Raw genomic sequence first — 15,051 nt, 5'->3', positions numbered from 1 at the left:
TTTGAAAATCAGTGGACAGTACAGTTTATACAGAGCCCAAGAGATAACGGAGCCTTTTTTTTGGAATATATCTATCCCCCAGTTTTTACAAGGAAAGACCAGCAAGGAGCAGCACGCAGACGAGCAGAACACAGAAACTAGCAGAAGACAGGAGAGAAGCAGAGCACAGACTGGAACACAGACACAGACACAAGCAGCTGGAGCTGGGGAGTGAAGAAATGGAGCAGTGAAGGAAACTACTAGAACTCATCAAGAACTGACCGAGCACGAGGCCCATGAAATGGAAGGTTGTCAGCAACCAAATTGACAACCCGGGCCACCACAACCAGCAAAACGACCAACCGAAACCAACTCAGCAAAAACCAAAGAATCGACATTTATTTCCACTCTACAATCTACTTCGGAACGACCAACGGGTAAGAAATTACCAAAAAGGACTAACTAAAACTATTCCTAACCAAAGAAAGTGGGTATTTACCCCATACATCCAAAACGCAACTTAGCGCATCAACGGACACACCCCAATCGAAGACTACGCAGTCCGAAGTCCTCTTCTCCGTCCGGGGTACGGCTCACCTAGAAGGCCAAGTGCAGCGAACCCCGAAACCGTGATTCACCGGCAACTGTCTAAAGGGATTGGTGAGCATAGCCCCTGAACCCCCCAGAGCTATAACTTCGTTAGTTAGGGGAATTGGGAGGAGGGAGGCTGGGATAACTTGTGTAAATGTATCTGCATTCGCCTTTTTACCCCATTTAGAGTTTAAGCTGTATTCTTTTTCCCACAGACTGTAATTGGACAATTTATTCAATGTGTTGTACCCCTCAGTGTGTATTGGTCTGTGTGTGTTATTAAAGGTGTGCCTTTTACTTCTTTTTAAACACAATAAAGCCATACCTGCTTTCTACCTTGAAACCGATTGTCTGTCCAAGTCTGTCACAGTCCCTTCATAATTCCAGTGTCTAGAACCAAGGGTGTGGGAGTGATTCGGAACTGCTCATATAAGGTCAGAAGGGAAAGCTGACCCCCTGCAAACCACCCCTTACATAATGGCGACCCAGATGGGACACTGGTACAAGGGACGTGATAAGAGAGAGACTGGTTTCAGGAAACGAAGCAAAATGGAAGAGGGGATTTCCTCGTATGTGTTTAAGAAGGTAAATGTGGCTAAGGAGTGGGTACTCGATCTATTGTATGCTGAGCATCCAGAAGATGCTGCAGCTCAATGGACCGAGAGCAAGGACCATAAAAAGTCGATAGAGAAGGCCATTTGGCTAATTTGCCTTCAGCAACAGATCCGGCTTCTAGATGAGGAGAATGAGAAATTAAAGGAAGTATTGAGGCAGGCAGAAGAGAGGTCCAGCGCAAGGGCCACAGTCGGGGAAAGGCTGTGGACAGAGGTGGGACAGTTAAAAGAAAGGTACAAAACCCAACTGGACCTTTTACAGTGTCAGATTATTGAAGCCAAGAATAGCGAACGGGCATTGCGGCAGAGAATTCCTGCCTCGCCAAGCAAGTTAAAGAGTACGGGGAGAGGGTGAGAGACATTCAGGTAGCCTATAAGGTAGCCAGTACCAGGGAATTTGAGGCAGGAGACCAAGGCCCCTGCCAGCAGCAGATCCAAAGCTTGAACCTTGGTGTGCCTGTTAAACCCGGGTTTAGCTCAGGAACACCTGGTTGGACAAGGAGAAACCCCTTAGTCACCGCCTGTAGCTCCCGGGAACAGCCCGGAGCAGCAGGGGTGTCAGCCAGAGTGCGGGGCAGGCAAGGATTGCAAACTACCAACACCGGCAGCCCCGAGTTTTAACTCGGCTTGGCAGCAGGGGGAAGAGGGCGAGCCAATACAAGGGCCGGAACCAGGGCCAATGCATCCGGTCCGGCAGCAGAAGTTTGGCCTGCCTGATGCCAATGGGGCAGCAGGACCCCTAGAAAGCAACTTTGTAGTCCCCCACGACACCCAAAAACTGAGGGCTATGATAAGCCACCTAAGTAAGCTCACCCAACAGGGGGATCCCTCGGTACACTTCCTGGAAGTGGAACACACAGGGGATATTAACGGGTGCGATGATTCAGAGCAGGCTAAGCTGTTGCTCTTCTCGCTAGACACCAAGCTGTGCCATTCCCTCTCTGCAGACAGCAGAAAGGGGCGAAACACGTACGCTACGGTTAAGGAGGAGGTTCTAGAGGCCATGGGTATGAACGACGGGAGTCCTTTCTCCCGCGTGGAGAAGACAGTGCAGCTCGATGGGGAGACTCCACAGGCTTTCGCCGACAGGTTGTGGCCGGTCTACGAAAGGGCCTGTAGTGGGGTTCTTGACCGGGCCCACCTGAACCCTAACGAGCTGGCTCACTGGCTCCACAGCCTGGTGGCAAACAGCCTACCTGGAGAAAAGGCAAAAGCCGAGGTCTGGTTAGATCCAAGAGATCCCAGAACCACCGAGGAGACAGTGGTCAGGCAGTTGACCCTGGCTTACCGGAACAGTAGAGGGACAGAGGAGCCCTCCTCTAAAGGGAGGGTCCATGAGATTAAACCCAGCCAAGGCAAGAGAGAGTGGCATCAGGAAGGTGGGAACCCTCCCCACAAAGGGGGCGAGTGTTTTGGGTGTGGGAAAAGTGGGCACTGGAGGAAGGACTGTAGGACTGGGAAAGAGACTAAGGGAAAGGCCACTCCAGCCCCAGCCCGTAAGGCCGGGGCAGGAACACCCGACACATATGAGACACTCGTAGCCGCCCTACAGACACTCATAAACGGACAGAGAGCAGTAGCTATCGCAACCAGTCCAGTAGCCAGTACGGTAAAACCCTCTGCTCCAACCCACCCAGATGCATGACTAGAGCCAGTGCAGCCTGTGTACCTGTGTTCCCTAGAGTATGATAACTGGAAGAGACCGTGCGTTACGATGGAGGTGGAGAAAGTGAAAGGGACCTTCCTGCTAGATACTGGTGCTTCCAGCACCCTTGTATATGCAGATAACCCAGCTACCTCACCTCTATCGAATGGGGTCCCGTACAGTCTAGTGGGGTTCACAGGCAATGAGCAAACTGATTCATTTTCCATCCTGCTCACCATTCAGTTAGGGACACTCAAAACCAAATGGAAGTGTGTCCTGATGAAATGGGAGCAGAAGGGAAAAGGGATCCTGGGAGCTGATTTTATCATTGGCCACCAGATCCTAGTGAATCTCAGGAACCACTGTCTATGGGGAGCCATAGTGACTGACAGGAAAGGTGAGGTGGCGGTGATCCCAGAAAAAGGGGGCAAGGGAACCTTGTGTACCGTGAAGCCAAAGGAGGGTTACGACTTGGAATTACTGGTCAGTAACACCCCAGTGGAGTACCAGGCACATGTACGGGCATACCTTGCAGCATTTGCCACCCACAAACATGACTGTGGTAGGGTAACGGGGGTGGAAGCTAGTATAGTAGGGGACCCCATGATCCGACCACAAAAGCAATATAACTTCCCCAGGGAGGCAGAGGCAGACCTGACAACGGCGCTGGGATCACTGGTAGAGCAAGGGGTGTTAAGACCGATAGCAACCCATGTGAATTCTCCACTGTGGCCGGTTAAAAAACCGGACAACTCATGGAGGGCCACTGTGGACTATCGAGTACTAAATAAGAATATCCCTGCCTGTGCACCCACTGTAGCAGCCGTAGCGGATCTCATAGGGAGTATTCCAGCATCTGCGACCACTTTCACGGTGCTGGATATTTCAAATGGATTCTGGTCCATCCCTTTAAAACGGGAGGACCAGTACAAGTTCGCCTTTACCTTTAAGGGCCAACAATACACGTGGAACTGTCTTCCCCAAGGCTTCCACAATAGTCCCAGCATTTTTCACCAATGTATGGCGAACTGTTTAAAGGGCTTTAGCAGACCACAACAGTTGGTGCAGTATGTGGATGACCTGCTTCTGTTCACCGATTAGGGGGAGGAACATGGCCCACTGCTGGCTGAGCTGCTGGAGCTGCTAAAAGAAGAAGGGTTTAAAGTAAACCACAAGAAGGCACAGATCGGCCAGAAGGAAGTCAAATTCCTGGGGCTGACTGTATGTGCTGGGGAAAGGGCCATAGACAAGGCTAGAAGGGAGACAGTACAGGAGTTACCAGCCCCCAACACAGTGACAGGGGTAAGGTCCTTTCTAGGACTCACTGGGTACTGCAGAGACTTCATTGAGGATTATGCAGCCACCGCAGCCCCTCTGCTCAGGCTCCTACACAAGGGGGTAGAGTGGGACTGGGATGAGGGTTGCGAGGCAGCATTTAATCAGCTCAAGAAGGACTTGCAGACTGCGCCAGCCTTAGGAGCGATAGATGTAGGAAAGGAGTTTTTCCTGGAGATGGCAGCCAGCGGGGACAGTTTGAGCTCAGTGCTGCTTCAAGAGCGGCACGGCCAGCTGAGACCAGTGGTTTACTCCTCCAGGATCCTCACAGATGTGGAGAAAGGGTACTCCAACTGTGAGAGACACCTCCTAGCCACACATTGGGCAGTGAAAAGATCCTTGATCTTCACGGGAGGGTCTCCTCTAACACTCCTAACCCACCACACACCTACTCAGATGCTCCTAGATGGGAGGATTAAGGACGGGACGGTGAGCAGTGCCCGCATTGCTCGCTGGACCCTGCTCCTCTCCCAGATGGACCTCAGAGTATAAGGCCCCGCGAGCCAAGGCTCGCAGCCAACCTAATCTATCCAGGGAAAGCCCACCGGTGCTCCATAGAAGGGGTATGGGAGGTAAACATTGGCCTTCGGGCGGGGTTACACCCTACAGGCCGGGACATCTACGTGGACGGGTCCAGCACGGAATCTGCTGGCGAGCGACTCACTGGGTGCAGAGTCTATGACCCAAGGGCAGGTATTGCCCTGGCAATCAAGCTCCCCAGCACCATGAGCGCCCAGCATGCTGAACTGTCCGCCGTAATGTACGTGGTGACCCACCCCGAAGAATTCCCTACCCCGTACACGATTTGCTCGGACAGTATGTTCACCTGCAATTCATGTACGGAGTACCTGGCTATCTGGTCCCGTCGCGGATACATATCCGCTGACGGGAGACCCCTGGCAATCAAGCCCCTGCTGGAGAAAATCATGACAGCGGTGGGGGAAGAGGGAAAGGTCTACATACATAAGGTGAAGGCCCATTCAAAAACCGAACCCCGTGCAGAGGGAAACCAACAGGCTGACAAACTGGCCAAAGAAGGTGCCCGCACGGGAAAGTTTTGGGACCCCTATGACACCGGCCGCATAGCAGCGGTCAAGAATAAGAACAGGGCAACAGAGAGTACAGGGATAGCTTTGGCCCCGGACTTAAAAACAGTTCAGGCACAGGACCCAGTCCTGAAAGCTGTCCTGAATGCGCTAGCAAGAGGAGAGAGAGTAGAAGGTCCGTACGGCACAGCAGCCATTAACGTTAAGGAAGGCATGCTGTTTAAAGAGGGACAATGGGTCGTGCCACAGCAGCACCAGAGGGAATTCCTAAAACTGGCCCATGAGGGTCCAGGAGCGGGACATCCCGGGCCTGAGACCACCTGGCAACGGGTGGAACAGGCAGGATGGTGGCCGGGACTCAGGGAGGACGTCCGCGAGTTCTGTGCGAACTGCCTGGTGTATGCTGCGAACAACCCTGACCCCCAGAAAAGGAAGGTGTCCCTAGGACACGTCAGGAGGGTAGAGGGACCATGGCAGTCAATCCAAATTGACTACATCGGGCCCCTACCCACCGCCCAGGGAGGCTACAAATACTGCCTAGTCCTGGTGGACGTGTTCTCAAAATGGGTTGAAGCCTTCCCCTGCCGAACAGCCACTGCACTAGGGACAGCTAAGATTCTAGTGAGGGAAGTGTTCTCCCGGTGGGGATTCCCACAGTATGTGGAGTCGGACCAGGGGAGCCATTTCACCGGGCAGGTAATGCAGGCAACCCTTAAGGTGCTCGGCATTGAGGGGAAATGGCACGTTGCCCACAATCCACAGTCATCGGGTATTGTGGAGCGTTTAAACCGCACCATTAAAGAAAGGCTGCGGAAGGAAACGGGAGACTCACCCCAAAAGTGGGTGGAGGTCTTACCATTGGTCCTAATGGGGATCCGAGCTAGCCAGTCAAAGAGCACCGGCTATTCCCCATACGAGCTCATGACTGGCCGGATCATGTGGATCCCCACCCATGTCCTAGCCCCGGTGCTCACAGAAGGTCAGCTCAGAGAGGTGAACCGGGACCGGTTTGTCAGGAACCTGTTTGAACACCTCAAACAGATTCACTGGCAGGCTGCTAGTAACATGGGCAGACAGCATCAGAGTAACCGATTGCTGCTAGAACCCAGCAAACACCACGAATGGGAGATAGGGGACCAGGTCATGGTGAGGAACTATGCTCGGGTCGGGGTTTTTGAAGCATTATATATGGGACCATACAGCATTGTAGACAAGGCAAGCCCGATGGTCTATGCCATAAAGCTGCCCCGCTGTACTAAGTGGTTCCACAGCAACCAGTGCAAGCTGTACAACCCAGGGTCAGCCAACCACAGAGGGCAGCCGGGAGGGGTGAACCGTCCTCAGGACAGGGACCCCCCGTTGGCCGCCCCCGACGTGGAGGGCCCACAGGGAATGTGGCAGGCTCAGAAACCGTGCCTATAGGGGCGGTGAATTGCAGTACTGGAGGGGCTATCTCACCCATCGTTTGGGATTCGGACGCACCCCCAGTAACCCAAGCCCTGAGAAGGACCCTCCGTACACCACGGCCAAAGATACCGTGGTCACCGGCATCTGAGCCTCAGCGATTCTACTCTAGGAGAAGGGCAGCCCGACAGGAAAGGCCGAAGGTCAGAAGTACAGAGGCCGCTCAGAGTAGGGACCACCAGCCAGCCGCCTCCAGCGGTGAGGGTCTCACAGGAGCAGTAGTCACGAGCTGTCCCAGAGACAAGTGTCTCCAGCTCACCAGCTGCGGGGAAACCCTAGCATCCAGGCGGCTATCAGGCCGCACAAGGCATGGGCCTGACAGGGACTAACCAGGCCACCCGGAGACGGGTGGCGGTTGTACATAGCTCTCATTTTAGTTTAAGGCAGCTGATTGCACCATTTTACATTTCAAGGTTTAGTTTAGAATTGAGGGTAATGTTGCAGTAATGTTTAGGTGATTAGTTTGAGGTTGTCTTGTGTGTCAGCCAGCCTGAGAGCAGTTCTCAAGGGCAGGATCCAGACATTACCGTTTGATGGACAAACCTCAGGAGACCAATTGATGTTGTTTAATTTTAATCTATGTTTTTTTTCCTTCTGTAATGTGGTTGTAAGTTGCCTATATGCTGGTGGATGTAATGTAACTGAAATGAAATGTAACTGTGCTGAAATGCAATTGTAGTGATTGAACCCCCTCCAAGCTGGGAGGGTATAAATGTAAAAAGTTTGTACCTGTAAAGGGAAAAGTGTGCATCTATGGTGATGTTGCATAAGTGTAATGCATTTTGGGTATTAGTTTAGCTAATTTATGGGGAAGGTTATCTCTTGGGAGTCAGGAACTTTGCTCACCTCGAAGAATGATACCATAAGTGATATGGTATCACAGGGGGGAATGTAGAATTTACCAATATCTCGCAAAGATTCCAGGTATCTTTCCCCTACAGAGGAGAAGAATCCCTTTCTGGGCTTTTAAAATGAGTTTAAAGGGGCAGACGAAGCCTACGGGGGATAAAAGGGGATGCATTCATGGAGACCCCCCCCCCAGTGTTTGGACTCATAGGAAAGGGAATTCAAAATGGACCTAAATTACAGAAGCTTGAGATCCCCTAAACATCTATGGGAAGGAGCATATCAACTTTAAGATTCTACAACATTTTGGCTGCAAAAAAAAAGAGTTACCAAATACAGAAGGTGGGGCCAAATTCATGTATTAAAGACCCCAGACTGTCTGGGTTAACTATTCACCCTCTAAGAGATAATCAAGCACAATGGAAATCATGGTCAAGAAACTGGACAATTCTAAAACAATGCAAAACCAGTGATAGCACATTCTCACACCCTAATCGAGATACTGCTGACAAAGGAGACATTTAAAAATCAGTGGACAGTTCAGTTTATTTAGAGCCCAAGAGATAACGGAGCCTTTTTTTTTGAATATATCTATCCCCCAGTTTTTACAAGGAAAGACCAGCAAGGAGCAGCATGCAGACGAGCAGAACACAGAAACTAGCAGAAGACAGGAGAGAAGCAGAGCACAGACTGGAACACAGACACAGACACAAGCAGCTGGAGCTGGGGAGTGAAGAAATGGAGCAGTGAAGGAAACTACTAGAACTCATCAAGAACTGACCGAGCACGAGGCCCACGAAATGGAAGGTTGTCAGCAACCAAATTGACAACCCGGGCCACCACAACCAGCAAAACGACCAACCGAAACCAACTCAGCAAAAACCAAAGAATCGACATTTATTTCCACTCTACAATCTACTTCGGAACGACCAACGGGTGAGAAATTACCAAAAAGGACTAACTAAATAGTTAACTAAAACTATTCCTAACCAAAGAAAGTGGGTATTTACCCCATACATCCAAAACGCAACTTAGCGCATCAACGGACACACCCCAACCGAAGACTACGCAGTCCGAAGTCCTCTTCTCCGTCCGGGGTACGGCTCACCTAGAAGGCCAAGTGCAGCGAACCCCGAAACCGTGATTCACCGGCAACTGTCTAAAGGGATTGGTGAGCATAGCCCCTGAACCCCCCAGAGCTATAACTTCGTTAGTTAGGGGAATTGGGAGGAGGGAAGCTGGGATAACTTGTGTAAATGTATCTGCATTCGCCTTTTTACCCCATTTAGAGTTTAAGCTGTATTCTTTTTCCCACAGACTGTAATTGGACAATTTATTCAATGTGTTGTACCCTTTAGTGTGTATTGGTCTGTGTGTGTTATTAAAGGTGTGCCTTTTACTTCTTTTTAAACACAATAAAGCCATACCTACTTCCTACCTTGAAACCGATTGTCTGTCCAAGTCTGTCACAGTCCCTTCATAATTCCAGTGTCCAGAACCAAGGGTGTGGGAGCGATTCGGAACTGCTCATATAAGGTCAGAAGGGAAAGCTGACCCCCTGCAAACCACCCCTTACAGGAGAAGGAGAAGGCCATTTCTCATTCCATAATGATGTTATATGGGGAGTTCCAGGATGATGACTTAACGACAACAAAGGAATGCCCCAGAAGTCTCCACGCCTGATCTTCTGGGAACAGGCATCCAATATGCTTTAGCACTCTGGATACCCATTATTGTACCATCAGCTCCAGGGTGTCTGATATTCTATGCTTCTTTATGTCAGCATGCTGCATGCTGGCTAAGGTTCTAGTCATCTGAATATTAGAATGCAATAGTGAAGATATTCAGGAAGTGTTAGAGATAAATGTTAGTAGGGATACTGGGAGAACTTTGGGAGATACGTTCTACTAGCCACATTGCAGCCCTCTGGCTGTAACATTCACTTTAACAACAGCAGATCTTAACTACCCGAACATTTTCTCTCTGGCAGTGGTTGCTGGCAATATGGAATGGGTGTGCTGGTATTTCTGGGATTAGGGACAGAGAGAGGGTTGGTTCTTGAGGTGGGGACCCCTGTGGGAACACTACTGGTGAGGTAATCTGCACCCTTTGTGTTGATCTGCATTTTCTCTTCTACTAGACTCCTGGTCACTGGAGCATGCTCTGCCTTGCTGGTTTTTCTTGCTTGCCTTTCTACCGATTCACTTTCTGGCCATGATCTCACCAACCATGGCGAGATCAAGATGGCCGGAGTAAGTGGCAGGTAACAAACCCGCTCCTGGCTCCAGCCTGCTCTGGAGCTTGGCTCCAGCCAGTGTGAAGAATTTTCCATTGATGGGGCTTCTTAAGCCTGCCCTGCGAGGTTCCCGGCCAATTAAAAGCAAACGGGTCTAATGATGTCATTTGATAATGCGTCATCAGCGATTTCCTTAAAGGGACCATGGCCACAATGATTTTGACAGTTGTTCTGTCCATGTTCTGCAGCATTGAGGTGCTGCAAACACTGACAAGTACTGCACAGAGGTGCATGACTGCACCCTGGCTCTCCCATGACTTCCTCAGAATGCTTATGGAGGGAGACACAGCACGCAGGGAGGCCCAGTGGGCGGAAGATACCGCCCCAGGACACCAATGAAGCCTGGTTGCACATTGCACAGGAGGGCACAAGCAGGGATGTCGTCAGGAGGACCAGGCTGCAGTGGCGCAAACCTTTCAATGGTCTCAGTAGGTTATGAAATGTTACTGCAAAGTCACACTCAACCTCATCCTGCTGTGCCTTTCATCACATCCCTATCTTCCCTACCCTACTCCTGCACATTCTTACTCACACCAACTTACCTTGCACCTCCACCCCATCCCTCTCTATCTGCATTTTCCCATCCCAATCTCACTAGCCACACCTCACACTCACCCTCATCCTTGTCCAATCATACCAACTAACAACACACAAGGGTAGGCACTTGGGTCTTTTAGCCAATGTTCATGGAGAGTTTTTGCTAATGTGTTGTCAAACATTGAAATCTTTATTTTGAATACTTTGCATCCTTGAACAGATTTGTGTGAATCTTTGGAAGTAGCTTAGTGAGTTGTAGTGCATGGTGAGACTTAAGGGTACCCCCACAATGGTGATGAGTGTGAAAGGAATGGCTTAGTCATTGCAGGGATGCTGGTGTGGGGTGGTGCCAACCTGGCACATCATGTGACAGCCAGGGTGTACAGCGTCAAGTGAAGTAAATGTGGATATGGTGAAGCCTTCCCTGGTGTCCCGGGGATAAATATGGTCAGGTGCTGATGCACTGTGTCCTGTATGGCATCAGGTGATTGCGGGAAAGTTTGGTGAAGTTGGTGGTGATGCTGCTGTGTTTAGTGTTGTTGGTGCTGGGGCTGATCGTTGAAGGGGTGCAAAATTCACAAGAACCCCTCCCCCTGTGTTTGGGCTCATTCGAAAGGAAATTTAATTTGGGACTATCTACCGAAAAGTTTGGAATCATGAAGTGCTTATGGAAGAAACTACGAACTTTAATATAATTTTGAACTTTTACAAGACAAATTCAAGGCTGTGGGCGGGCCTAAAGAACTAACAGGAGACAACCTGATCAGTGAGACTACCTGGGTGTGAGGACTAAAGTAACCTGTCTAGAGAAATGGGTATTCAAGAATCCTTCCCCACAAGAGACATTAACATTACAACATGACCCAGAGATAGCTAACCATCAACTTGAAACTGGAAAACCATTTCAACATATGCATCACAAAGAGGCCCAATCCAGCCTGTATGCGAAAACTAAGCACAAAAGGACATTGCAATTACCAAGCTGATATTTCTATCAGGAAACAGTTTTCAAACATCAACCCACCCAAAACATATCAACTTTTAACAAGCCCGCCAAAATATTACAAATAACAGCCAAGTCTGCCAAATTTAAACAAAGAACTCTGAACAGATTTGGCGCCAAGACTAGAACCACTCAAACCGTATAACTGGCCCCCTGTTTCAACAGAGGGTATGACTGACAGACTAGTACCACACTATGCTGGTGTCATCAAGACAAGGGGAAAAACCAACGCGACAGTTGTAAACTAACTTCTCCAGCCTCGAAGTCCTGAAGTCCTGAAGGAAAGAAGAACACTACCATCGTGGCAGCCACCGACCACAACCAACGTGGTATCAATGAAAACCACCGCGATTGACCAAACTCGAAACGAAACCCCAACGGGGAAAAACCGAAGAATCGAAAAGTTTCCACTCTACAATCTAATCCTGACCTACCAATGGGCTAAAACATTACCTAAAAGACTATAGAAACCTATTTCTAACGAAGAAAACCAGGTACTTACCCCATAGATCCAAAACACGCCTTACCGCATCAGCGGACTCAACCCAACTGAAGATTGCACAGCAAGAAGCCTTCTCCGAAGTTCAGGGTACGCAAGCAGACCCTACCGCATCGAGCGAACCCCGAAACCACGATTTACCGTTTACTCACAAAAGGATTCGTAAGCATAGTCCCTGCCTGCCCTGGAATCCAACCTAGCTAGAATTAGGTATTGGGAGGTGGGAGGTGTAATTCTACTGTAACCCCCTTTGAATGTCTTGTGTTGTTCTCTATTGGAGTCATTATAAGCTATTGTAACCCCCTCTGAGTGTGTAAGGTATTGTTCTTTAATAAGTTTGAATAAGTTTTGACATTGTACTTTCTTATTAGAGTAATTATAAGTTTGTAATTTCTTGAGTGTAATAAAATCAAAGTTCTTTTGCATCAAACCAGTGTCCTTTGAACTGTCACATCCCCCAAATAAATCTAGAGTCTAGAACCCAAGGGAGTGGGAGCAATTCGAACCGCTCAAGTTGGTCAGAAGGGAACCTGACCCCCCTCATAGAGACCACCCCCTTACATCGTGGTGGGATTCTGAGGACCAAGGTGAGATTTTCTCCAGGGCACCAATGCTGCTGGAATAGATGGCAACTGAAGTTGAGATGACAGAAGCGATCTGTCAATGGTAAGAGAGGTTGATCCAAGGAAGTGACAGTGGATAGAGGGTTCACTGCAGACACTTCCAAACTACATAGAGCTCAAAAGTGTCTTCCAAATCCTGAAGTCTTAACCCTCTAAGATTGGAAAGTGAACAGTTGTGAAATGGTAGCTTTTATAGCACTTCTGCAGCTATCAACCAGTCAAAGCAAAGGAGAGCCATTGAGAACCCAACACACTTACCTGACGTAAAGGCCGAGCGATGAGAAGCTGCTCAAAAACTTGGCAAAATGGTAAGTACCTGCTAAAATTATTTTTAAATACTTCTAAACTACCACTTAATGATGTTAATTACTAGCCCGCCACTTGGTGTCAGGTCTGTGAACCACAGGCAGAGTTGGCACTTTGGAAACTGACAAGGAGACAGGTTCAGAGCAGGATCCCGCACCACTGTCACTCTCGGCCATTTTGACAGCGGGCCCACCTCTTGGAGTACTGCTTATAGTTTTGGTCTTCTTATATACTTGCATATAAGGGATATACTTGCATTAGAGGCAATTCAGAGAAGGTTCACTAGGTTGATTCCTGAGATGAAGGGGTTGCCTTATGAAGAAAGGTTGAGCAGGTTGGGTCTATACTCATTGGAGTTTAGAAGAATGAAAGGTGATCTTATTGAAATGTATAAGATTCTGAGGGGGTTTGACAGGGTAGATACAGAGAGGATGTTTCCCCTCATAGGGGAATCTAGAACTAAGGGGCATAGTTTCAGAATAAAGGGGTCAAACATTTAAAACGGAGATGAGGAGGAATTTCTTCTCTCAGAGAGTCATGAATCTTTGGAATTCTCTACCTCCAAGAGCTGTGAAGGCTGGGTCGTTGAATATATTTAAGGTGGAGATAGATTTTTGAACGATAAGGGAGTCAAGGGTTATGGGGAGCGGGCAGGGAAGTGGAGTTGAAGCCAAGATCAGATCAGCCATGATCTTATTGAATGACGGAGCAGGCTCGAGGGCCCAAATGGCCTACTCCTGCTCCTATTTCTTATGTTCTTTTGTTCTTATGTTCTCCAAACCCGCACTTGCAGGGCTGGTAAGTTTCCGGCCTCTATATCTCATATAGAATCATAGAATCTTACAGAATGAAGGAGGCCATTCAGACTGTCGTGCCTGTGCCGGCTCTTTGAAAAAGCTGTCAAATTTCATCCTGCACCCCAGCTTTTCCCCATAACCCTCTTCAAGGACATGTCCAATTGCCTTTTGAAATTTCCTATCAAATCTGCGTCCTCCACCCTTTCGGGTAGTGCCTTCCAGATCTTAAAAATCCTCTCTGTAAAACAAATTCTCCTCCTTTCCCCTCTACTTCTTTTGCCAATTATTTTAAACTATGACCTCTAGTTAACAATCCACTTGCCAGAGGAAACTGTTTCTCCCAATTTGCTTTATCCCATACGCTTTCTTAACCACTTGCCTTGTCACCCTCAAATATTTGTGAATATGCAACCCCAGGTCTCTCTGCTCCTGCACTCCCTCAAAATAATACCATTTAGATTATATTGCCTCTCCGTGTTGTTCCTCTCAAAGTGCATCACTTCACATTTATCCGCATTAAATTGTATCTACCATGTGTCTGCCCATTACACCAGTCTGTCTGTGTCCTCGTGAAATCATGCTCCTATTCTCCTCATTATTTACTACGCTGCAAGTTTTGTATTATTTGCAAAGTTCGAAATTGTACTCACTATACCCAGGTCCAGTCATTTATATATAATTAGACAAGCAATAGTCCTAACACCGATCCATGCTTCTCCAAGTGAGAATTAACTTTGTCCTTGACAATGGTCTCTAATAGTTTTCCCACCACTCACTGGCCTGTAGTTACCAGGTTTATCCTTTTTCAACAGGGTTTTAATGTTTGCAGTTCTCCAATCCTCTGGCACCACTCCCATATCCATGGAGGATTGAAAGATTGTGGTCAGAGCTTCTGCTATCTCCACCTTTGTTTCCCTCAGCAATCTAGGATCCATCCCATCTAGAACAGGTAACATGTTAACTTTGAGTGATTCCAACTTATTTAGCACTTCCTTTCTACTTATTTTAATCCTATCCAATATTTCTATTCCCCCACTCCTCTACTGCGAGATTAACTTTATCCTATTCTTTTGTGAAGAAAAATGTAAAATATTCATTCGGTACGTCAATCATGCCTTCTGCCTCCACAAGATTTCCTTTCTTGTCCCTAATTTGAAGAAATTTAAAGAAATATTCCAATATTCTCAACGAATATACATTCCATTAAGAAATAAAAACTCCACAAAGTTAAGAATAGTATTAGATTAAAAGAAAAGGCTTATAATGTTGCGCAGAATGGTAGTAAGCCTGAGGATTGGGAGAGCTTTAGAAACCTGCAAAGGACGACCAAAAAGTTAATAAAAAGGGAGAAAATAGAATATGAGAGTCAATTAGCAAGAAATATAAAAGCAGATTATGAGAGCATTGGTCCCTCAGAAGCTGAGACAGGTAAAATTTTAATGGGGAATAAGGAAATGGCACAGACTTTAA

Source organism: Pristiophorus japonicus, chromosome 5, assembly GCF_044704955.1.
Source record: "Pristiophorus japonicus isolate sPriJap1 chromosome 5, sPriJap1.hap1, whole genome shotgun sequence".
NCBI classification, from domain to species: Eukaryota; Metazoa; Chordata; class Chondrichthyes; family Pristiophoridae; genus Pristiophorus; species Pristiophorus japonicus.
Note: the sequence above shows the minus strand (reverse complement) of the source record.